This window comes from Callithrix jacchus, chromosome 3 (genome assembly GCF_049354715.1).
Source record: "Callithrix jacchus isolate 240 chromosome 3, calJac240_pri, whole genome shotgun sequence".
Classification (NCBI taxonomy): domain Eukaryota; kingdom Metazoa; phylum Chordata; class Mammalia; order Primates; family Cebidae; genus Callithrix; species Callithrix jacchus.
Window position 1 is genome coordinate 30,453,325 of NC_133504.1, and position 24,873 is coordinate 30,478,197.

At 40.8% G+C, this 24,873-nt stretch overlaps 1 pseudogene; it reads right to left on the reverse strand.

Moving 5' to 3' along the window:
* Window positions 1-13,026: 13,026 nt before the first annotated feature.
* On the reverse strand, window positions 13,027-22,689 carry LOC128931484 (tripartite motif-containing protein 60-like; annotated as a pseudogene).
* Between the last annotated feature and the right edge of the window lie 2,184 nt (window positions 22,690-24,873).

Genomic DNA, 24,873 nt, shown 5'->3' on the forward strand with positions numbered 1-24,873 from the left:
CCTGTAGTCCCTGTTACTAGGGAGGCTGAGGCTGAAGAATCGCTTAAACATGGGAGGCGGAGGTTGCAATGAGGTGATATCAGGCCACTGCACTGCAGCCTGGTGACAGAGCAACACTGTATCTCAAAATAAAAAAAAAAAGTTAATAGGAGAGATTAAAATGTAATCGTAAAACATGCTTGATTAAACCCAGAGAAGACAAGCCTGGTGGTGTGCTCCTGTAGTCTCAGCTTTTCTGAAGGCTGAGACAGGGGAATCTCTTGAGCCCAGGAATTTGGGGCTGCAGTGGGTTATGAATGTGCCTGTGAATAGCTATTGAACATCAGCCTGAAAAATGTACTCAAACCCTGTCTTAATCCTAGCCCGTTTGAAGTCCAAGGTGGGCGGATCAGCTGTTGCCAGGAGTTGGAGACCACCTGAGAAACATTAGTGAGATCTTGTCTCCAATAAAAACAACAAACAAAGAAGTCAAAATAAGCATTCATTTCAAGTTACTACGGGACACTCACCAAGAGGAATCACATCATGGGCTATAAAACATGCTCTTACACATTTAAATAACAGAAATCACACAAACTTCATTATCAGACTCCACACGATTGGAAATTATATTTAACAATCTCTGAAAAATCTACAAAAAAGTGAAAATTAGAACACTTTTTAAAAATTTATTCATTTATTTATTTTTTATTTTATTTTAGTTTTTTTTTTTTTCATTTTAGGTTTTGGGGTACATGTGCATAACGTGCATGATAGTTGCATAGGTACACACATGGCAGTGTGTTGTGCTGCCTTTTTCCCCTTCACCCACATTAGGCATTTCTTCCCAGGCTATCCTTCCCCAGCTCCCCCCCCTCCGCTGTCCCTTCCCAATTCCCCCCAATAGACCCCAGTGTGCAGTACTTTCTTCCCTGTGTCCATGTGTTCTCATTTTTCCTCACCTGCCTATGAGTGAGAATATACGGTATTTCATTTTCTGTTCTTGTGTCAGATTGCTGAGAATGATGTTCTCCAGATTCTACCATGTCCCTACAAAGGACACGAACTCATCATTTTCAATTGCTGCATAATATTCCATGGTGTATATGTGCCACATTTTCCCAATCCAGTCTATCATCAATGGGCATTTGGGTGGGTTCCAGGTCTTTGCTATTGTAAACAGTGCTGCAATGAACATTCGTGTGCATGTGTTTTTATAGTAGAATGATTTATAGTTTTTTTGATATATACCCAGTAATGGGATTGCTGGGTCAAATGAAATTTCTGTTTCTAAGGCCTTGAGAAATCGCCACACTGTCTTCCACAATGGTTGAACTAATTTACACTGCCACCAACAGTGTAAAAGTGTTCCTATTTCTCCACATCCTCTCCAGCATCTGTTGTCTCCAGGTTTTTTAATGATCACCATTCTAACGGGCATGAGATGGTATCTCAATGTGGTTTTGATATGCATCTCTCTAATGACCAGTGATGATGAGTATTTTTTCATATGTTGTTGGCTTCATGTATGTCTTCTTTTGTAAAGTGTCTGTTTATATCCTTTGCCCATTTTTGAATGAGCTTGTTATTTTTTTTACTGTAAATCTGTTTGAGTTCTTTGTAAATTCTGGATATCGGCCCTTTGTCAGATAGGTAAACTGCAAAAATTATTTCCCATTCTGTTGGTTGCTGATTCACTCTAGTGACTGTTTCTTTTGCTGTGCAGAAGCTGTGGAGTTTGATTAGGTCCCATTTGTCTATTATGGCTTTTGTTGCCAATGCTTTTGGTGTTTTGGTCATGAAGTTTTTGCCTATTCCTATGTCCTGAATGGTTTTGCCTAGATTTTCTTCTAGGGTTTTTATGGTACCAGGTCTTATGTTTAAGTCTTCAATCCATCTGGAGTTAATTTTAGTATAAGGTGTCAGGAAGGGGTCCAGTTTCTGCTTTCTGCACATGGCTAGCCAGTTTTCCCAACACCATTTATTAAACAGGGAATCCTTTCCCCATTGCTTGTTTTTGTCAGGTTTATCAAAGATCGTATGGTTGTAGATACGTTGTGTTGCCTCCGATGCCTCTGTTCTGTTCCATTGGTCTATATCTCTGTTTTGATACCAGTATCTTGCTGTTTTGATTACTGTAGCCTTGTAGTATAGTTTGAAATCTGGTAGTGTGATGCCCCCCGCTGTGTTCTTTTTGCTTAGAATTGACTTGGCTATGCGGTTTCTCTTTTGGTTCCATATGAAGTTCATGATGGTTTTTTCCAGTTCTGTGAAGAAAGTCAATGGTAGCTTGATGGGGATAGCATGGATTCTGTAAATTACTTTGGGCAGTATAGCCATTTTCATGATATTAATTCTTCCTAACCATGAACATGGAATGTTTCTCCATCTGTTTTGTCCTCTCTTATTTCATTGAGCAGTGATTTGTAGTTTTCCTTGAAGAGGTCCCTTACGTTCCTTGTAAGTTGTATTCCTAGGTATTTTATTGTTTCTGTAGCAATTATGAATGGCAGTTCATTTTTGATTTGGCTCTCTTTAAGTCTGTTATTGGTGTATAGAAATGCTTGTGATTTTTGCACATTGATTTTATGTCCTGAGACTTTGCTGAAGTTGCTTATCAGTTTCAGGAGTTTTTGGGCTGAGGCGATGAAGTCTTCTAGGTATACTATGATGTCGTCTGCAAATAGAGACAATTTGGCATCCACCTTTCCTATTTGAATACCCTTTATTTCTTTTTCTTGCCAGATTGCTCTGGCTAGAACTTCCAGTACTATATTGAATAGGAATGGTGAAAGAGGTCATTCTTGTCTAGTGCCGGATTTCAAAGGAAATGCTTCCAGTTTTTGCCCATTCAGTATGATATTGGCTGTTGGTTTGTCGTAAATAGCTTTTATTACTTTGATATATGTTCCATCAATACCGAGTTTATTGAGGGTTTTTAGCATAAAGCGCTGTTGAATTTTGTCAAATGCCTTCTCTGTGTCAATTGAGATAATCATGTGGTTTTTGTTTTTGGTTCTGTTTATGTGCTGAATTACATTTATAGACTTGTGTATGTTAAACCAGCCTTGCATTCCCAGGATGAATCCTGGTTGATTGTGATGGTAAGTTTTCTGATGTGCTGTTGCAATTGGCTTGCCAGTATTTTATTGAAGATTTTTGCATCTATGTTCATCATGGATATTGGCCTGAAGTTTTCTTTTCTTGTTGGGTCTCTGCCATGTTTTGGTATCAGAATGATGTTGGTTTCATAAAATGATTTGGGAAGTATTCCCTCTTTTTGGATTATTTGGAATAGTTACAGAAGGAATTATATCAGCTCCTCTTTGTGTGTCTTGCAGAATTCAGCTGTGAACTCATCTGAACCTGGGCTCTTTTTGTGTGGTAGGTTCTTAATTGCTGCCTCAACTTCAGACCTTGTTATTGGTCTATTCATAGTTTTGGCTTTCTCCTGGTTTAGGCTTGGAAGGACACAGGTGACCAGGAATTTATTCATTTCTTTCAGTTTTACTAGTTTATGTGCATAGAATTTTTGTAATATTCTCTGATGATGGTTTGAATTTCTGTGGAATCTGTGGTGATTTCCCCTTTATCGATTTTTATTGCATCTATTTGGTTGTTCTCTATTTTTTTTTTAATCTGTCTGGCTAGTAGTCTGTCTATTATGTTAATCTTTTCAAAACACCAGCTCTTGGATTTATTGATTTTTTGAAGGGTTTTTGTGTCTCTATCTTCTTCAGTTCAGCTCTGATCTTAGTTATTTCTTGTCTTCTGCTAGGTTTTGAGTTGTTTTGATCTTGCTCCTCTAGCTCTTTCAAGTTTGATGATAGGGTGTCAATTTTGGATCTCTTTACTTTTCTTATATGGGCACTTATTGCTATATATTTTCCTCTGGAGACTGCTTTAAATGCATCCCAGAGATTCTGGTATGTTGTGTCTTTGTTCTCATTGGTTTCAAAGAACTTCTTTATTTCTGCCTTCATTTCATTGTTTACCCAGTCAACATTCAAGGGTCAGTTGTTCAGTTTCCATGAAGCTGTGTGGTTCTGAGTTAGTTTCTGAATTCTGAGTTCTAACTTTATTGCACTATGGTCTGAGAGACTGTTTGTTATGATTTCCATTGTTTTGCATTTGCTGAGGAGTGCTTTACTTCCAATTATGTGGTCAATTTTAGAGTAAGTGTGATGTGGTGCTGAGAAGAATGTGTATTCTGTGGATTTGGGGTGGAGAGTTCTGTAAATGTCTATCAGGTTTGCTTGCTCCAGGTCTGAGTTCAAGCCCTGGATATCCTTGTTGATTTTCTGTCTGGTTGATCTGTCTAATATTGACAGTGGAGTGTTAAAGTCTCCCACTAATACTGTGTGGGAGTCTAAGTCTCTTTGTAAGTCATTAAGAACTTGCCTTATGTATCTGGGTGCTCCTGTATTGGGTCCATATATATTTAGGATTGTTAGCTCTTCTTGTTTTATCGATCCTTTTACAATTATGTAATGGCCTTCTTTGTCTCTTATGATCTTTGTTGTTTTAAAGTCTATTTTATCAGAGATGAGAATTGCAACTCCTGCTTTTTTTTGCTCTTCATTCGCTTGGTAAATATTCCTCCATTTCTTTATTTTGAGCCTTTTTGTATCCTTGCATGTGAGATGGGTTTTCTGGATACAGCACACTGCTGGGTTTTGGCTTTTTATCCAATTTGCCAGTCTGTGTCTTTTGATTGGTTCATTTAGCCCATTTACATTTAGGGTTAGTATTGTTATGTGTGAATTTGATACTGCCATTTTGATGCTAGCTGGCTGTTTTGTCCACTAGTTGATGAAAATTCTTCATTTTGTTGATGCTCTTTAGTATTTGGTGTGTTTTTGGAATGACTGGTACTGGTTGTTTCTTTCTATGTGTACTGCCTCTTTCAGGAGCTCTTGTAAAGCAGGCTTGGTGGTGACAAAATTTCTGAGTACTTGCTTGTTCGCAAAGGATTTTTTTTTTTTTTTTTTCACTTATGAAGGTCAGTTTGGCTGGATATGTAATTCCGGGTTGAAAATTCTGTCCTTTACAGATGTTGAATATTGGCTCCCACTCTCTTCTGGCTTGTAGGGTTTTTGCTGAGATCTGCTGTGAATCTGATGGGCTTCCCTTTGTTGGTTACCCGGCCTTTCTCTCTGGCTGCCCTTAGTATTTTCTCCTTCATTTCAACCCTGGTGAATCTGACGATTATGTGCCTTGGGGTTGCTCTTCTTGCAGAATATCTTTGTGGTGTTCTCTGTATTTCCTGGATTTGAGTGTTGGCCTGCCTTGCTAGGTTGGGGAAATTTTCCTGGATAATATCCAGAAGAGTATTTTTCAGCTTGAATTCGTTCTTTTTGTCTTCTTCTGGTACTCCTATCAAACGTAGGTTAGGTCTCTTCACATAGTCCCACATTTCTTGGAGACTTTTTTCATTCCTTTTTGCATTTTTTCTCTAATCTTGGATTCTCATTTTATTTCATTGAGTTGATCTTCGACTTCTGATATTCTTTCTTCTGCTTGGTCAATTCGGCTGTTGAAACTTATGCATGCTTCACGATGTTCTTGTGTTGTGTTTTTCAGCTCCTTCAATTCATTCATATTCCTCTCTAAGTTGTCCATTCTTGTTATCATTTCTTCAAATCTTTTTTCAAATCTCTTTTCAAGGTTCTTAGTTTCTTTGCATTGATTTAGAACATGTTCTTTTAGCTCACGAAAGTTTCTCATTACCCACTTTCTGAAGTCTTATTTCATCATTTTGTCGCAGTCATTCTCCATGCAGCTTTGTTCCCTTGCTGGTGAGGAGTTTTGGTTTTTTGTAGGAGGTGAGATGTTTTGGTTTCAGGTGTTTTCCTCCTTTTTAGCTGGTTTCTTCCCATCTTTGTGGATTTATCCACCTGTCATCTGATTAGTTGCTGACTTTTCGATTGGGTCTCTGAGTGGACACCCAGATTGTTGATGATGAAGTATTTCTCTTACTTGGTTTTTCTTCTACCTGTCTAGCTCCTCTGCTGTACGACTGCTGTGGTCCACTCCAGGCCCTGCTTGTCTGGGGGTACACCTGTAGCAGCTGCAGAACAATGAGGGATGCTACCAGTTTCTTCTTTTGCTATCTTTGTCTCAGAATAATGCCCACCAAATGTCAGTCTGATTAGTCCTTTTTGAGGTGCCTCTTTGGATGTACAGGGGTCAGGGATCTGCTTGAGGAGATGGTCTTAACTTTATAAGAGCTCAAGTGCTGAGCAGTGAGCTCCATTGTTCATTCAGGGCTGTTAGGATGATACGTTTAAGTCTACTGCAGCAGAACTGATAAAACCCCTTTTTTTCTCAGATGCTCTGTCTCAGGGGGTTCGGGCTATTTTTATGAGTATCCATTGTGCTCTCCTGCACAGCAAGGAGGTGGTCTAGTCACTATTTGCCTGCCAAGGCTCCACCCTGCTGGCATGGTTTCTCCCTGCTTCTGCGGGCTCCAACCTGTGGCGGGGGTCTCTCTGTTGTGGTGGGTTGCCTCAGCAATGGCAGGCTGCGTCAGCAATGGGAGTGTACTTCAGTAGGGGCTGATTGCCTCAGTAATGGTGGATGCCCCTCCGCACTGAGCTGCACCATCCTGGGTTCAGCTGTGCCCTCAGTAAAACTCTCAACCTCGAGCATTTCGAATCACCATTTTGTTTGTTCCTGTAGGGGAGAAACCTGCTGAGCCTGATCACCTGGCTCCCTGCCTCAGAGCACTTTTCTTTTTTTTTTTTAGGTTGAATGATTGACTCTCTCCCAGGTGTTTCAATTGCCTGCTGATAGGGCACCGGGATCTGTGTGATTTCCTGTGCAGCTACCCACTTCTCTGGCTCAAATGCTGCTTCCCAGTTATCTCCTGCTCTGGCTCACTGTCCAAGTCCCATTTAATCAGATGGATATGCTAATCTGCCCTCCCAAGTGTCAGATTGCCAGTTTAATAGGGCACCCAGACCAGTGCATTTTATGCGGTGTGGGTGGAGTGCCACTGTGCTGAGACATCAGCCGAAGTGGCCCCACCAGCCAAAAAAACTGCGCTGGTGTCCCCTGTCTCTTTTACACCTGGGAATTTCCTTGTTTTATGGGCAACAAAGATCTGTCTGGAAAAGCAGCTTTGACTCACCCTCTGTGTCTTCACTGAGAGCTGCAATCCTGAGTTGTTTTTACTGTGCCATCTTGAATCGATCCAGAACACTTTTTCTGTGTGTGTGACGGGAGTTTCACTCTTCTTACCCAAGCTGGAGTGCAGTGGCATGATCTGAATCACCACAACCTCCTGGGTTCAAGTAATTTTTTTTCTTCAGCCTCCTGAGTAGCTGGGATTGGCTAATTTTGTATTTTTAATATAGACAAGATTTATACATGTTGGCCAGGCTGGTCTTGAACTCTTGACCTCAGATGATCTGCCTGCCTTGGACTCCAAAAGTGTTGGGATTACAGGCATGAGCCACTGTGCCTGGTGAAATATCCTACATTTCTAAATACCCCTTGGTTCTAAGAGTAAGTCTCAGGATAATTAAATATTTTGAGCAAAACAAAAATACAGTATTTCAGTGTTTGGGTAACGTAGCTAAAATAGTGTTTACAGAAAAATTTGCAGCATTAGGTTTAAAACATGTATTATAAAAAATCTAAAATCAGTAACTTAACTTTTTAACTTAAGAAACTAGAAGTGGAATGTTGGGGAGAGATAGCATGGGGAGAAATGACAGATATTGGTGAAGGGGAGGAAGGCAGCAAATCACACTGCCACTTGTGTACTCATGCAACTATCTTGCATGTTCTTCACATGTACCAGAAACCATAAAATGCAATTAAAAAAAAAAGAAGAAAACTAGAAACAAATAAAGCAAATGTGAAGCTTTTAAATGTGAAGCACGCAGAAGGACAAAATTACAGCAGAAATTAATAAAACCAAAGTTGAAAACAAGGCAGAAAATCGAAACCAAAGGTGATTTGTTGAAAAGATAAAAATAAAGGCAATAAATTGATAATGACCACAAACTGCCTGGCCTAGTATGGAGTTTCAAATGTCTGCTCTTTCCACCATCTCAGTGCCTTAGTTTTGGCAATGAGTAAGAGACAGGACAAGTAGAAAGAATACTTACTGTGTAGGAGGAAGGAAAGTGATGATTTCTCGGAACACAAGGTTGGTGCTGGAAAGTTATATAGCCAGAAACTGGCACGGGGAGTGCAGAGTAGAGATGCTGGAAATACATAATTATATTTTTTATTTGTGAAACTTTTATCACTTACAGAAATAATTGTCTTTAAGCTCTGATTGTTTTCTTGTCCAAGGGAGTCACTGAGTTGACAGATTCTCAAATATTTTAGTCATTCCATGTATCTCTAATAACACTTATTTCGCCAATGTCATCTTATTTTTGATGTCTCCTATAATTTATTATTGGAATGTAACTAGGAGATGTGTGGTTTTCTCTGGATTGGTGCAAGATAAAGATATCTGGCCAGGCATGGTGGCTCATGCCTGTAATTCCAGCACTTTGGGACACTACGGCAGGTAGATCACTTGAGGTCAGGAGCCAAGACCAGCCTGAGCAACGTGGAAATCTATGTCTCTACTAAAAATACAAAAATTGACTGGCTGTGGTGGCATGCATCTTTAATTTTAGCTAGTCTAAAGGCTGAGGTGAGAGAATTGATTGAACCCAGGAGAGAGAAGCTATCATTAGCAGAGATCATGCCACTGCCCTCCAGCCTGGGTCACAGAGCTAGACTCCATCTCAAAAGAATACGAAGGCTGAAGCATTAAAATAGTACCTGGAGCTTAAATTTATCCACCATAATGCCAGCTGACCTTGGGTGTGAGTTTATGATTGAATTTGTGTAACGTATTGACTAAATCTCATAATTCCGGCACATTTATGCTAATATATTTCATAATATATTGTGGATATCATAACAATATATTTCCCTGTTTATTTTTGTTTCCCGTTTTTATTTTTTGTAATATATATTTCCCAATTTAAAAGGTTAAAAATATGTAAGAGTAAGATGTTTTAAAACTGTAATAACAGGCTCTAAAAAACTTCTGGTTAAATGTCAGGATAAACCAAAGACATTTTCAGATACATAGGTCTCAAAAACTTTCTTTTTCATGTGCGTTATTAGACAGCTAATGAACTCAGGAAATTAGACAACTGCAGGGGACAGTTTGGAAATGAATTAAGAATAAGAACATGAAGCTCTTTCCTTTTGAGGACATCACTGAAGCGGAAGTGGCCAAAATAAAGTTCAATCCCTTTGTGTATTCTGACTGAAACAAGAACAATAAAAGGCATTCCAATGCACCTTTCCACATTTGCAGGAAGATGATGTCTTCCCCTCTTTCCATAGAGCTGAGACAGAAGTACAACATTCCATCTATGCCCACCCAAAAGAATAATGCAGCTCAGGTTGTAGTAGGACTCTATAAACATCAGCAACTTAGCAGTACTTTGTTCAGGTTTACAAAGAAATGTCATCTACAGTGAATGGGTGCAGTGGAAAAGGCTAATGGCACAACTGTCCATGTAGGAATTCACCCAGCAAGGTAATTATTGCTAGGCTAAAACTGCACAGAGACCACAAAAGATCCTTGAACAGAAAGCCAAATCTCACCAAGTAGGGATAGAAAAGGGCAAAAATCAGGAAGAAACAATTGAGAAGGTGCAGGAATAAAGTAGTCTTGTATACAAGCTTTAAAACTTGAAATGAGGCCGGGCGTGGTGGCTCATGCCTGTAATCCCAACACTTTGGGAGGCCAAGGTGGGTGGATTAACTGAGGTCAGAAGTTTGAGACCAGTCTGACCAACATGGTAAAACCCCCGTCTCAAAAAAAAAACTTGAAATGAAAACAAAACATATTGAAAATGAAAAAAGTATTAACTACAGAGAACAGTTATAGAAAAAACAGAATAAAAACCATTGCACAATACATGGCTCAGAAATGAATGGGATTGAAATAGTAGAATAAATGTGAGAGAATATTCTAAGACAAAAATCATAAATTCTATTAGAAGAGGGCCACTGGGTGCAGGCTGTTCCAAATTCTGACTTTCCAAAGTGAGATATTATTTTATATCAATAATGCTTCAAATTATGAAGTCCATAATTATTAAAATGTGATTCAGTGACTATAAAAGAGCTGAAACGTTCAACGTGGCTACCTTTGAAAAGCTGTAAAAAGTGGTTTGAAAGAAATATTTGTAATTCAAATAAATGTTGTAAACAATAATTGAAACTTTAAATCCAGATTTTAAAACATTGTGGTTTTGGGCTGGGCGCAGTGGTTCATCTGTAATCCCAGTACTTTGGTGAGGCAGGCAGGACATTTGAGGTCTTGAGCTTGAGACCACACTGGCCAACATGGTGAAACACCATCTGTACCAGAAATAAAAAAATTAGCCAGGTGTGGTGGTGAGTACCTGTAATCCCAGCTACATGGGAGGCTGAGGCAAGATAATCGCTTCAACTTGAGAGGCAGAGGTTGCAATGATCCAAGATTACACCATTAAACTCCAGCCTGGGTGACAGAGTGGAATGGAGACAGAGACATTTTAAAACAGTGAGAGAGAAAGAGAGAGAAAAGGAAGGAAGGAAGGAAGGAAGGAAGGAAGGAAGGAAGGAAGGAAGGAAGGAAGGAAGGAAGGAAGGAAGAAAAGAAGAGGGAAGGAAGGAAGAAAAAATTAGGTTACACAAGAACTACAAATGTATTTTTTTGCTTATGACATGATTATCTATGCCGACAATCCAATGGAACCTACATAAGAGCTCCTAGAAATGAGTTTAACAACCTTATAGAAAATAAGATGAACACACAAAAATCAATTTTCTATATTCTAGTAATAAACGATTAGAATTGAAATAATCGACAAAAAAATATCAAATACTTAAGGACAAATTTGACAAAAGATGTTAATGTTAAACACGTGTACAAAAATTACAAATTTTAGATAATTACGTAAGAATTCATGGAATAGACTAGATTCACTCAGTTATGTCTACTAGCTGACATGTTAAGATGTTAATTTTCTCCATACTAATATAATAAGATACAACAAATAATCCCATCAAAATCATACCAGTCTTTTTTGTTAACACAATTTTTTCTAAAAGTTACATATTTTTCATCTATTGAAAGATATTAATCCCTGAATTAACCAAAGAAACCTAAGGAGGAAAATATGGAACTAAGTTAATACAGATTCTGAGCCTAGAGATCAGTTCCCAAAGAGAAGTGAAGGACAGTAGCTGACTACACTAGAGGGTACTCTGTCCAGTGGGAATAGGAGAACAGATGTTCTGATTGTGGGTGTTCAGTATGTGTGTACAGTATGTGTGTGTGGCAGAGGAAGATGTAAGAGTGCCATCTCTTTTTTTGTTCAGACAGAGTTTCACTCATTTCCCAAGCTGGATTGCAATGGCACAATTCAACTCACTGCAATTTCTGCCTTCTGGGTTCAAGCAATTCTCCTACCTCAGCCTAATGAATAGCTGGGATTACAGGCATGTGCCACTATGCATGGCTAATGTGTTTGTATTTTTCATAGAGATTCACCATTTTGGCCAGTCTGGTGGCCAAATGCTAGGATTAAAGGCATGAGCTACCATCTCATTTTCTATAAAACTAAGGTAGTCCTGACAAAGACACACTGAATAAAAAATAATTAGATATATTGAGGTAGACAGATGAAAGGGAAAAGTGGCATTGTGCATGGAGGTTCATGCCCGTAATCCCAGTGCTTTAGGAGGCTAAGGCATGAGAAATGCTTTAGGTCACACGTTCAAGACCAGCCTGGGCAAAATAAAAATTTTTTAAAAAATTAATTAAATAAAAGTTGCAGGTGCAGTGGCTCACACCTCTAATCCCAGCACTTTGGGAGGCTGAGGCAGGCATATCACAATGTCAGAAGTTTGAGACCAGCCTGATCAACATGGTGAAACCCCTACTAAAAATACAAAAATTAGCCAGGTGTGGCAGTGTGTGCCTGTAATGCCAGCTACTCAGGAGGCTGAGGCAGGAGACTCACTGGAATCCAGGAGGCAGAGGTTGCAGTAAGCTGAGATTGTGCTATTGCATTACAGCCTGGGCAACACAGTGATAAATAAAGACTTAATCTTTTCTGTTTATTTATTTTTAAGATGGAGTTTTGCTCATTACCCAGGCTGGAGTGCAAGGGCACAACCTCGGCTCACTGTAACCTTTGCCTCCTGAGTTTAAGCAATGGTGTGTGCCACCATGCCCAACTAATTTTTGAATTTTTACTAGAAATGGGGTTTCACCTTGTTGACCAGGATGATCTTGATCTCTTGACCTCGTGATCCACCTGGCTTGGCCTCCCAAAGTGCTGGGATTATAGGCATGAGCCACCCCACCCAACCGACTTAATCTTTCTTAAAGAAAAAATACACAGGCAATACTGAAGAAACATTTTTGGGCTGCTACTGGCAATAAATGGAATAATAAATTTTTTTACATAATACATTACTTTAGTACTACATATTTTTATTTTTATTTATTTATTTTTTTGAGACAGAGTTTCGCTCCTGTTACCAAGGCTGGAGTGCAATGGCGCCATCTCAGCTCACTGCAACCTTCGTCTCCTGGGTTCAGGCAATACTCCTGCCTCAGCCTCCTGAGTAGCTGAGATTACAGACACACACCACCATGCCCAGCTAATATTTTGTATTTTTAGTAGAGATGGGGTTTCGCCATGTTGATCAGGATGGTCTCGATCTCTTGACCTTATAATCCACCTGCCTCGGCCTCCCAAAGTGCTGGGATTACAGGCTTGAGCCACTGTGCCCGGCCAGTAGTACATATTTTTAGTATTTTATTTTAGGATTTCTAAATTAGTTTGTCTTTGACCCCATAATTGGTTATAAAGTAGGTCCTATAATCACATTTTTTAGTGCTGACACTGAGATAAAAACAATTCTGGGGTTTCTTTTGTGGGAAAAATAGGACAAAATACAGAATTACCAAAACTAGATTCACTGGCTCTATTATGTTTGCTAGGTGTCAGAAAACGACAGTTTTCCAATAGTTATTTATTCACAATCTGTTACTCTAGAAATTTTAAGAGGTTTTGAGTCCATTCCAATATAAAAATAAGCCAAAAGTGATCCTGTAAAATCATCATTAAAAGTATACAGTAGAGAGCTATCATTCAGATTATAAAAGGAAACCTCTTTCATTTCATAATCTAAAAAATTGCCAATTTTACTAGGTCTTACTTTTGGCAGCAGATTAATTTCCTTATTACCCAATACAATATAATTATCCTGACCAGATCGCCAAATTCCCCACCATCCATTCTGTACTAATGTTGGTGGATGCTTCCTCCTTCTGGGAAGAGAGTCATTACAGACACCAAGGATCCATTCAGGCTTGTCTTTCACTTCTACTTCCCAGTACTGCCGGCCACTACTATAGCCCTTAGAACCCACAACAGCTGGGAGGCGATAAAATCTTCTTGGGCTTGGAGGTAAGTTTTGCACTGTATTTCCATAGCGCACAGTTTTTCTATCTGCTGAGACTATAAGTTTACGATGTGCTGTTTCAGGATCTAGAATTACATCCACTTGAAACCTCTTGATAATTTTGTATAGGCCAGAATATTGTGGAGGCAGACGGTAACCATATTCTTTTAATATGAATGGAGAAGGTTCAGGGAATTTGAAATTTTTGTATCTGTGATAGATGTCCTTAACATTTGCCAGTAATTCAGTCCTGACTTCATATATATGCTCTGTATCTCCTTTAGTAGATATTTTAACAAGGAGGTATCATCTGAGAATTTTCTTAGGCTTTCATTCAGTTGTGCTAAAATATCCATCTCATCTTGTAATTGCCCAAGAACAGTCTCTTGCTCATTTTGGAGAAATAACCTAAGTTGCTCAAATTCAGACTTGACTTCTTCTTTCTTACATTTTACCTTTTTCTTCAGTTCTAATGATTTTCTGGTTTATATGGTAATGATTTTATCAGTTAATTCTACTCCCTCCTTCCATGGTGCATTGTATTGCTTCAATTTTTTTCTGTGATAGGAGGCAGCCTTCTTTATGGGCCAAACACAGTGAAGCTGGTGATCAGTGGAGAAACTGCACCACCTTAAACATAAAAGCTCTAGGTCTTCCTGACAAATAAAGGTCAAAACCTGATTATGCTTCTTACATACATGCTTCTCTTCCTGCCACTTTCTCTTGCTGCTTTTCTGGAGTTGCTTACAATTTCAGTCAAACGACCCAGTTGACGATTGCTTGTCAATTTTTTTTCTGGACAGCAAAAGTGCCAAGAAGGGCAGAGAAAACTATCATCTAGATCCTTCCAGGATATAATGATGCAGGAGAAACAGAAGTTATGCCCACAACTGATAGTCACTGGGTCTTTCAAGTAGTCCAGACAGATGGGACAGCTAGCCACTGCTTGAAGGTCAGCCATTGAGCCTAGAACAAAGATGGTAGGTAAAGTAATTATTTTAATAAGACCTAGCTCTCTAGACCTCAAGTCTCAGTAAGCAGTAGATATCTTCCTCCAGACCTTGAATTTTGAATTGGCTTTCAGTTTTACTGCTTTGGCATGTCGATTGCAGCTTCTAGAAACTTCTTAGCTCCTTAGCTTCAGAGTCTACGGCCGTAGTAAATACTTCACACACTGCAGCCTCTTGCACATTTCAACATATTAGCTGGGCTGCAGCTCTTCCCACTTAATGAAATAAAGTCAAGATTTCTTTAAGAAAGTAGACTGAGGTCCAAGATAAGGAATCCTTCGTATGAGTGAGAAAGGACACCATGTTACAAATCTGATTACATAATCACAAATGTATTAAACATTCATGCAGGAATCATCAAAGAATGCTGAAATCACTGGGTGGATGTTCTTGGAAAAACAAGATATTCATATTGCAGAGATTCACAATGTATATTACTTACACACACACATACACAATATCTTTAAAATGTGGAACAAACTTCTGTGCTTCCTGAGAGAATGCAATGTCAAGTTTACAGCATTGCTCATATCATATTCTTTCCAAAATATTGACTTTCAAGCTAACCATGAGAAAATTAATTCAGTGTGAAGCATTCCTACTACAAAACTGGCATGTATTCTTCAAAACTGTCAATTATAGGAAAAACAAGGATAAAAAAGATTTCCAGATTTAAGGAGAGAAAAGAAACATGAAAAATACAACATGTGATACCTGATTGGATCTGAAATCTTGAAATTTAACAACAATAACAAAGAACTAAAAAATGCTGGAAACAGGCCAGGTATGGTGGCTAACACCTGTAACCACAACACTGAGGGGCCAAGCCTCGTGACTCCCTTGCAGCCAGTGATTCAAGACCAACCTGATCAACATGGTGAAACCCCACCTCTACTAAAAATACACAACATTAGCTGGGCAAGGTGGATGTGCATGCCTCCCAACTGCTTGATAGGCTGAGGCAGGATGATCACTTCGCTGGACACTGGGAGGTAGAAGTTGCAGTTAGAAAAAACTGTAGAACAGCATTACACCATGGACACCTGAGTGAAAAATCTATCTGGAAAAAAAAAATTGGGAAAAAATAAATGTGAGAATCTTAGCATGGACTCTATCTCACATAATGCTCTACCAGTGTTAAATTGGGTACAATAAAATTATAGTAAAAAATAAATGGCTTCATTTTTAGGAGATACATATTGATAAGCAGTGGCAAGCCATCTGGAAATCTGAAGCTTTCAGAAATTTCCAAAATTTAACAAAATACATAGCCAAGCATGGTAGCTCACACGTTTAATCCCAGCACTTTTTGAGGCAAAGGTGGGCAGATTACCTGAGGTCGGGTGCTTGAGATCAGCCTGACAAACATAGAGATACGCTGTCTTTACTATAAATATAAAATTAGCTGGGTGTGGTGGTACATGCCTGTAATCCTAGCTACTCAGGAGGCTGAGGCAGGAGAATTGCTTGGGCCTGGGAGGTGGATGTTGCAGTGAGCCGAGATGGCATCATTGCACTCCAGCCTGAGTGACAGAGTGAGACTGTGTCTCAAACAAACAAAAATATATATAAACAGAGAAAACATAAATGTGACAAAAAGTTAACAATGGAGTGAATCCAGGGAAAAAGTATAAGGGTACTCACCCTTTCAAACTTTCTGTTGGTCTGACACTTTCAAAACAAAAGTAAGGTATAAAAACTTCCTGCCTTGCTTTCAAGGCACCTACAGGTACCTGATTTTAAGCGAGTCAGATTCCTCCATTAAACCTTGCAAGCTACCTAACCCAGCCTGACTAACATGGAGAAACTCCATCTCTACTAAAAATACAAAATTAGCCCGGTGTGGTAACGCATGCCTGGAATCCCAGCTACTACAGACACGGAGGCAGGAGAATCATTTGAATCTAGGAGTCAGAGGTTTCAGGGAGCTAAGATCATGCCATTGCACTCTAGCCTGGGCGACAAGGGTGAAACTATGTCTTTACATATATATTATATGATGTAAATTGTAGCCAGTATGTGCCACTCTTCCTGGCCAAAGGAACTTTCTGCTAAATGTCTTATAATCGGAAACCAAACAAGAACCTTGAATTGTATTTGTTTATTTCCTTTAAATCTTTTTTAATCTAGAAGAGTGTTCCCTGCCCCCACCTATGTCCTAGACTATCCTAAATTCAAGATTTGCCAATTGCTTTACTGGTTCTCCTTTTTTTTTTTTTTTTTTTTAATCCGGTAGAGAGCGTTGTTCTGTTGCCCAGTCTGGAATACAGTTGTAGGATCTTGGTTGATTACCGTCTCTGCCCCCTGGGTTCAAGTGATTCTCCTGCTTCAGCATACTGAGTAGCTGAGACAACAGGTATACACCACCACACCCAGTTAATTTTTGCATATTATGTGGAGATGGGTTTTTGTCATGTTGTTCAGGCTAGTCTGGACTCTGAACCACAGGTGATCTGCCTGCCTCGGCCTCCTAAAGTGCTGGGATTATGGGCATGAGCCACCACTCCCGACATGCCTATTGCTTGTTGATATCATTTAATTTGTACCTCAGGCTTTCACTTTTTAAACAAATTACATGTTTCCCCTCTTTACAACCTGTTAATAATTCCCCATAAGTCATGACAAAGTTTTTCACCCTGAGTTCACCATTCAGAGGCTTCTGTATTTCATTATCTTCATCTGGCTACAGTCCCCTAAGGTACTTAACAAAAACAAACAAACATAGATATCTTGCTTTCCCTCTTCTGCACAAACTACTTTCTGCTTAGATTACCTTACTCTCACTTCTTTCCTAGGACTGTTTTGCAACTAGAGACTCAGCCCAAGTGACATGTTCTCAAGGATATTTTATTATATGTCAGGCCTATGTTAAGGATCTTCCGTATAGTCACAGGTTCAACCAAACCGTCAGAACAACTCCATCAGTTAGGAGCTACTATCCTTACTTAGAGCTGTAAATGCTGCATCCACCAGAATTTGAACACGCTTATCCATCATTTCGCTGACTGGCATAGCCACTGGCATGATAATCACTAAGTCGTAGCGCTCCTTCCTTATACTTCCACAGCAGCCTATGCATCTCTCTATATGAAACCACCTTACATCTTTCATATTTGATATGCTCAGTTGTTCATACTTAATAATGTCTCCGAAATAATTTAACAGGGAATAATGCACTTACTAGTCCAACACTACAATGGCGAAAAACAGGTAACATTTTCAGTGAAAGCTAACAATACCTAACAGAACAGGGTTTTCATCCAACTCTAACACTTTGCTACCTACATGTACTTGGTCAAGTTAATTTCTGAGTTTCACTTTTCAGAAAGTAGGAAATAATACTATGTCAGGTTTTAAGCATAAATGAATAAATAATGTAAGACATTTGTCACAGTCCTTGGCATTTAACACATGTACAATAAAAAGTGTTCATAAGACTATCTCAGGGCTGGGTGCAGTGGCTCACGCCTATAATCCCAGCACTTTGGGAGGTCGAGGCGGGTGGATCATGAGGTCAAGAGATCGAGACCATTTTGGTCAACAAGGTGAAACCCCGTCTCTACTAAAAATACAAAAATTAGCTAGGTGTTGTGGTGCATGCCTGTAGTCACAGCTACTTGGGAGGCTGAGGCAGGAGAATTGCTTGAACCCAGGAGGTGGAGCTTGCGGTGAGCCGAGATTGTGCCATTGCACTCCAGCCTGGGTAACAAGAGCAAAACTCGGTCGCAAAAAAAAAAAAAAAAAAAATAGACTATCTCAGAAAATCTCTCAAGAAGTCATACAAATTTAGCTGAATCCACATATTTCTATTACACACATGAGCCACCTTATCCAGTGTCCTTTATTTATTACATTTAATACATGCATATATAGAGATATTTCTATTTGCTTACATAGCACATTGCCCAAGTGTGTGAATCATGCCTGTAATTCCAGCACTTTGGGAGGTCAATGTAGGCAGACCACAAGGTCAGGAGTTTGAGACCTGCCTGACCAACACGAGGAAACCTCATGCCTTCGAAATATAAGAAAACATTCCATATGAAAGTCTTAACTGGGGTGGTTAGAAAAAAAGAATGCTAAGACATTAACTGGGCATGATGGTTCACACCTGTAAGCCTAGCTACTCAGGAGGCTGAGGCAGAAGAATCATTTCAACCTTGAAGGTGGAGTTTGCAGTGAACCGTGATCATACCACTGTACTCCTGGGCGACAGAAAGAAACACTGTCTCAAAAAAACCAACACAAAAAGCATATTGGGCCAGGTGTGGTGGCTCACACCTGTAATCCCAGCACTTTGGGAGGGCAAGGCAGTGGATCACTTGAGGTCAGGAGTTCGAGATCTGCATGGTCAACGTGATAAAACCCCATCTCTCCTGAAAATAAAAAAATTAGCTGGTATAGGCCAGGTGTAATTGCTCATGCCTGTAATTCTAACACTTTGGGAGGGCGAAGTGTGTGGATCACCTGAGGTCAAGAGTTCCAGACCAGCCTGAGCAACATGGTGAAACCTTGTCTCCACTAAAAATACAAAAATTAGCCATGTCTGGTAGTAGGCATTTGTAATCCAGCTACTAGGGAGGACAAGGCAGGACAATGGCTTAAACCTGAAAGGCAGAGGTTGCAGTGAGCAACGATAGCACCATTGCACTGCAGCCTGGGCAACAGAGAAAAAAAAAAAAAAAAAAGCCTCCATCTCAAAAAAAAAAAAAAAAAAGAATGAAACATTTTAGGCCGGGCACAGTGGCTCACGCCTGTCATCCCAGCACTTTGGGAGGCTGAGGCAGGTGGATCATGAGGTCAAGAGATCAAGAGATCAAGAGACCATTTAGGCCAACATGGTGAAACCCCTTCTCTAAAAAAAAAAAAAAAAATTAGCTGGCAATGGTGGCATATGCCTATAATTCCAGTTACTTGGAAGGCTGTGGCAGAAAAATCACTTGAACTTGGAAGACAGAGGTTGCAATGAGTGGAGATCTTGCCACTGCACTACAGCATGGGCGACAGAGCAAGGCTCCATCTCAATAAAAAACCACATTGACATTTCAACCTAAAAGCTGTTATGTCTTATAAGGTGTTAATCCTCAAATGATTAGTAAAGGTAGTAACTTCCAAAGGCTCAGTGTGATAATGGTGTGCTTCAGAAAATTTTCCTATACTAATTGTGGAATAAAACCCAAGTTTCCGAATTTTAAAATACATTCTTTATTCTAAATAGCCCTCCGATTCTACTAGTTCAGCATCCACTAATGCAATCAACTTTGCAAAGAATGGGAAATACATATTCCTGAGATGCAGAATCTCCATCCACTGATCATGAGCATTCATATGGACTAATGGCCAGGAATGGTGGCTCAGGCCTGTATTCCCTGAACTTTGGGAGGCCAAGGTGGGCAGATCGCCTGAGCCCAGGAGTTTGACACCAGCCTGAGCCACATGGAAAAATTCCATCTCTACCAAAGAAATAAAAACAAATATAAAGAACACTTTCTCTTACAAATTGCTCTTCCCATCTGCCCACACTACGTGTGGCTATGGTGACTCCCAATACTTGCTTAGTCCTTTCAAATGGGTACTTTTGAGCAGAACAAGAAAGTTTGAAAGTGCATGGTAATGAGGTGAGGTTGCATAGGACACTAAGAGATTGGAAAAATTGAGGCTTTAGAAGTTTTAAGAATCCTTCATGTTGAGGTGTGGTGGCTTTTACTTGTAATCCCAGCACTTTCAGAGGCCACGGCAGAGGGATTACCTGAGGTCAGGTGTTCAAGACCAGCCTAGACAATATGATCAAACCCTGTCTCTACTAAAAATACTAAAATTAGTCAGGCATGGTGTTATGCCTGTAGTCACTGGTACTTGGGAGGCTGAGGCAGGAGAAATCACTGAAACCTGGGAGGTGGAGGTCCCAGTGTGCTGAGATTGTACCATTGTACTCCAGCCTAAGTGACAAGAGCAAAATTTTACAATCTTGCATGTTCTTCACATGTACCCCAAAATCTAACATGCAATACAAAAAAAATAAAAAATAAAAAAAATATAAAAATCACAAAAAATGGAAATATATATATATATATATACTGTCATCCATATATATATATATACCTGTAGTCCCAGAACATTGGGAGGCTTGTGGATCATGAGGTCAGTAGGATCAGCCTGACCAAGATGGCGAATCCCTGTCTCTACTGAAAACACAAAAATTAGCTTGGTGCGGTGGCAGGCGCCAGTATTCCCAGGTACTTGGGAGACCAAGGAAGGAGAATCGCCTGAGATTACAGTGAGCCGAGATTCCGCCACTGCACTCTAGCCTGGGCGACAGAGCAAGACTCCATCAAAAAAAAAAAAAAAAAAAAAAATCTTTATCAGTGTCACATAGTAAACTGCAAAGCATCCTTGGAAAAAATTATAAAATCAAAAGAAAATATATAGTTTTGATAAAACAGCCAGGGAGCAGTAGCTCACTCCTGTAATCCCAGCACTTAAGGAGGCCAAGGTGGACAGAGCACCTGAGGTTAGGAGCTGGAGACCCGCCTGGATAACATGGTGAGACCCCTCTTTTCTTTTTTCTTTCTTTCTCTCTCTCTCTCTTTCTTTCTTTCTTTCTTTCTTTTTTTTTAAGAGATAGTCGTGCTCTGTTGCCAATCTCGGGTGCAGCGGCACAATCTCAGCTCACTGCAACCTCTAACTCCCGGATTCAAGCAATTCTCTCTCCAAAGCCTACGGAGTAGCTGGGACTACAGGCACGCGCCATCACACCCTGCTAATTTTTGTATTTTTAGTAGAGACGCGGTTTCACCATGTTGGCCAAGATGGCTTCCATCTTCTGACCTCGTGATCCACCCACCTTGACCTCCCAAAACACTGGCAGTAGAGGCGTGAGCCATCACGCCCATCTGGTGAAACCCCGTTTCTAGTAAAAACAGAAAAAAATCAGCCGGCTGTGGTGGCTGTAATTCCAGCTACTCCCGGGGCTGAGGCAGGAGAATCTCTTGAACTGGGGAGGTGGAGGTTGCAGTGAGCAGAGATCTCACCATTGCATTGCACTCCAGCTTGGGCAACAAGAGCGAAACTCAGTCTCAAAAGAAAAAAAGAAAAAGAAAAAAAAAGGAAGAAAAGAAAACATATACAAAAAGGACTCTCGCACCGTGTTAAGGACAGAAGAAGTACTCACTCCAGGCTCCAGGCATCATTGTGCCACCCCTCCTCCAAGCACACACACATGTGATATAGCTGGCCTAGAATTAGATCCAGTACAATGCCATTTTAAAATGGGAAAACTGTTTCCATTCTCCTCACAATGACTACTAGCCATGGCTTCTGTAAACTACTAAGATTACCTTGCAAAATGCAAAGAAAGGACAAGCTGCATACTTTCTCTTATCTGTAACTGCCAAAATTGCTGCCCTTTGTTTACCAAAGTAAGCACCCCCAGATAATTCCATCCTGGCGCCAAGTAACCTAAAATTATGTGGACCCCACACCTGTCCAAATAGTGTATAAACTAATGTTTATCTTGACCTCTGTAAACCACTTAAGTGGCAATCAGAATGACAAAATTTCCCTGGCCCTTGGAATATCTGGAGCCCCCTCATCCTCGTCTCAGCCTAGGAGGTGATTGACAGCTTTCATTCCCATCTCCGCTCCTCACCCCCTCTCCCAACATGGTTTTGTGGGTATAAAAAGTTCTTGTCACTCTTCTTTCTCTGCCACGGGTTGGAGAGACGTGAGTCCTCCGTGGTCGCCGGCAATAAACCCTGTAATTTGGCATTCTTTTGTTCTGGTGTTGACTTTCTGTGCTGAGTGCGATATAACACACAAAGCAGTCTTCTCTACTATTTAAAATCAGGACATTAAGCAGCTCTGTAGGCAGGATCACCACCCTAGTTTAAGCCACCTAGGTCTCTTTCCTACATACACAATTGTGCCTCCAATTTCCTAATTCTGTAGCTAAATTGATCTTTTCAAGTACAAATATCATTATTTCATCTTGCAACAGAAAACATTCCACTGGTCTTTTACTACTTTATGGAAGCAGTTGGCAAACCTTACCTTGCATTATAATCACCTGGAGGTGCTGGTAAAAGATTGCCTGGGCCACTTCCCCAGTTTCTGATTCAGTAGATCTGGTTTCTTCCCTAAGTTTCCAGACGATGCTGCTGGCCTGCAGACTGCACTTTGTGAGGGAAAACAAAGCAAAAAGATCCATTAAGGTCTAGTCCAAATTTTTTTGCCTAGCTCGCCGTCTTTCCACGTATCACAATTATAATGTAATTTTACAACTACTCTGCAATTCTTTTTTTTTTTTTTTTTTTTTGAGACAGAGTTTCACTCTTGTTACCCAGGCTGGAGTGCAATGGCGCGATCTCGGCTCACCACAACCTCTGCCTCCTGGGTTCAGGCAATTCTCCTGCCCATCCTCCTGAGTAGCTGGGATTACAGGCACGCACCACCAGGCCCAGCTAATTTTTTGTATTTTTAGTAGAGACGGGGTTCCACCATGTTGACCAGGATGGTCTTGACCTCATGATCCACCCGCCTCGGCCTCTCAAAGTGCTGGGATTACAGGCTTGAGCCACCGCGCCCGGCCTACTCTGCAATTCTTTACCTGACGTGCAAAAATCCCTCACTAGGCAGCAAGCTTTTAGGTGGAAGTATGTTTCTAGCTTGTCTCAGGAATCAATAAAATCTATGGTAGGTTCCAATATCTCAGTTTCAACCATGGTCATATTGGATGCACCTAACACGCTTTAGGTGCATACTTATCGTGCCTTCAGCTAAAGCATGTTTGGTGAAATGATAATTCACCATCTACCACGGTGAAATGATAATTCATACCTATGTGACCCTCGTGAGGATTAAAGGATGCTTCCATAGGTCAGGGGTGCAGGTGATGTAGGCTGGTGGGTTCTCAACTGGCAGTTACCATTTCGCTCCTTTAACTCCCCCCCACACACCCAAACACCTACATTAATTATTTGAAAATAATATGGCCACTTCATAAACCCTAATTCAGATTATAACATTTAAAGCTTAATTGATGCGGCCCCAACCCCCTTCTAACTCTACAATCTTGAATTTTTCACAAGACCTTCGCCGGAGACCAAGGTGATCCAGTTGTTGGCAAGCTGCCACTCAGAGGTTTAGGCACAGAGAATGATCCGGAAGCCCCTACCCTGTGAAGCCTCCTGGCGAGGCCCTCCTAGACCTTTCCTGTGGCCTTCCCAGCTTTCCTTGAGCAGACAGATCAGTGACCCTGGCCAGGGGGTTCCTAAGAGTCACTGAGCACCGGCGAGGAAGGACTCAGACCCCACGCCAGCAAATGCACACCTTCCTGCCTGGCGGTCAGCCTGTGCGGTGGTTGGCGTGTCCTCCGGATGTGAGAGGGGAGGGCCTGCGCATGCTCTGTGACCCTGGGTGCAGGGACAATGTGAAGCTTATGAGAGCTGGGGTGACCTCCTCCATGATCAGGGCCCAGTTGGCCCCAAGTGGCAATTAATTCCCCTGGCTATCTTTTCGGATTCTTACAATTTTTTATTTATATGAGCAAACTTGAGGGTCCAAGTGAGGCTGCAAGCTGATTAAAAGCTTCACCAGCACAGCCTCCCCTCCCAGATGATGAGGGAAGGGAGTGCTTTTCAGGGTGAAGTGCTTCCCATAGCCTGGGGTCACAGGGTGGAGTCGTTGAGTATCCTCCATCCTTGAAAGAGGAACAGAGGTGCCTGTGGATCAGTTTGCATCACAGTGGCTGACTGGGTGGATCCCTCACACCCTGTGGGATTGTGCCCCACTCTACTAACCCAGGTTCACCTCTGCAAGTGACATTTCAGTTGGAATTTGAGGGCTGAAGAGGCATTTGTTGGACAAATTCCATGGTCAAAGTCTTTAAGGCTGAAAGAAGAGCAAATGTGGAGACTCTCAACATTAAAGAACTTAGTACAGAGCCAGGTGAGGTGGCTAACGCCTGTACTCCCAGCACTTTGGGAGGCTGAGGCAGACGGATCACCTAAGATCAGGAGTTCGAGACCAGCCTGATTGACATAGTGAAACCTCACTTTTAAAAAAAAATTAGTACAGGGCGAGCATGGTTGTGCACACCTGTAATCCAAGCCCCTTCAGAGGCAGAGGTGAGAGGATCGTTTGAGGCCAGGACTTCAGGATAAGTCTCAGTAACATAGCCAGACAGTGCCTATGCAACAAAATGCTTTACTATTATTATTATTATTTATTTTTTTTTTTTGAGAAAGAGTCTCGCTCTGTTGCCCAGGCTGGTTGTAGTGGTGCGATCTCAGCTCACTGCAATCTCTGCTTCCTGGCTTTAAGCAGTTTTTCTGCCTCAGCCTCCTGAGTAGCTGGGACTACAGGTGCACGCTGCCATGCCCAGATTTTTTTT